This window comes from Stegastes partitus, unplaced genomic scaffold, assembly GCF_000690725.1.
Source record: "Stegastes partitus isolate 25-593 unplaced genomic scaffold, Stegastes_partitus-1.0.2 Scaffold94, whole genome shotgun sequence".
In the NCBI taxonomy this organism is placed as follows: Eukaryota; Metazoa; Chordata; class Actinopteri; family Pomacentridae; genus Stegastes; species Stegastes partitus.
In genome coordinates, this window is record NW_007577825.1 from 870,287 (window position 1) to 871,766 (window position 1,480).

The following is a 1,480-nucleotide window of genomic DNA, read 5'->3' on the forward strand; positions in this document are numbered from 1 at the left end:
AATCTTGAATAACTCAAACATTCAAGACATTTGTGAAACGTTGTTATTCTTCCAATTTCTTTCTGAAATTCATATTGTCAGCGTCCATTCGTGTTTTCCCCACAAGGGGGCGCTATCTGCTCGCTCTTCGTGTTTCCACGGTTAAAGTGATGCTGCAGCTTCTCAGTCATTACCTTTGCTTACAGGCGGATTGTGATGCATGAGAGCTCTGCATCATACCGGCAGCTCACAGGTATTTGTGCTCTAATTTGAGGGGGAAACTTATAATTAGTGTGTTTTTAATTGCATAAAGCCAATAAAAAAAATGAATGTAGAAGCAGGAATATTAAAATAATACAGTCATCCTGATTAAACGCAGATTGGACCAAATTTCAAAATAGAAAATCTCTCCAGTTACATGCGCTCTGCTGTAATGTTTTCTCTAAGTCCTTTGTTATTTCCTCGGTAGATGCTTTTTTAAAACTCCATGAGTAAATCGATCCGTCTCCAGCAAATGGACTGTGACGACATGAGACAGACGCCCGCGTGTGATTAGTGCAGCTCGGCCTCCGGACTGTCAGAGCCTTCGGTCTGAGCGCACCGCGGCTCTGCGCCTCTAATTGGTTTCAAACAGTGAACCTGAAATCAGTACAAATAAAGCCACTTAGGCTGAGTGAAGGAGAGGAAGAAACGAGGAGAAAGAGGGGGGAATCAAATAAATAAAGTCAAACAAAAGGCCGTGCGCGCCTCTCTGGATGTGTGCGTAATTGGAAAAGGGAAGGAGGGGGGGAGGGAGGTTTATCCATTGACAGTGAGTGTTTTCTCTCCGCGATTCCCGAGCGGCTGCACCAATCACAGCCGAATTAGGCCTAATATTTATTTCCAGAAACAATTGTACATGTTTGAGCTGGGCTTTGATTGAACTCCCGGCGGACATGTTGTAGACAGATGTTTAGATGACCTCATGTTTGAAGTAATGTTGATTCTGGATGGGCTGCGTCTTGGCCTCCAAATCAGCTCCCATCTTTTTTTTTTTCTGTGTCTCCGTCTGGTGCATGCGAAAGATCACGTCCCTCATATTTTAATATGTGCTTTGGCTCATATTAAATAACTTTTTTTTTTCTCTTGTTCCATCCTTTGACAGACGCATGTCCGCGCAATGGAATCGTGGATGGTTTGGTTAAAATGAGCCATGATAGTGCTGAAGGACTTAACCGGACACATGTGTCTTTTGTTCTCTTGTCTGTCTCCCATCAGGGGCCAGAACATTCAGCATCACCGCAGCTCTCCTCCTCTCAAACTGCTCCCTCACTGATAGGATCATCAGTTTCCCGATCGAAAGACATGTCAGGCGTTGATTCGAGCGAAATGTCTCCGCGCGTTTCTTCGGGAAATAGATTGCGTCGCTGCAGGGTTGCGCGGCGCGTAATGAAAAGTAACCCCTCATTTAATATGGCCAAATTACAACACAATCCTAAAGCAAACACCAAAGATGAATTAT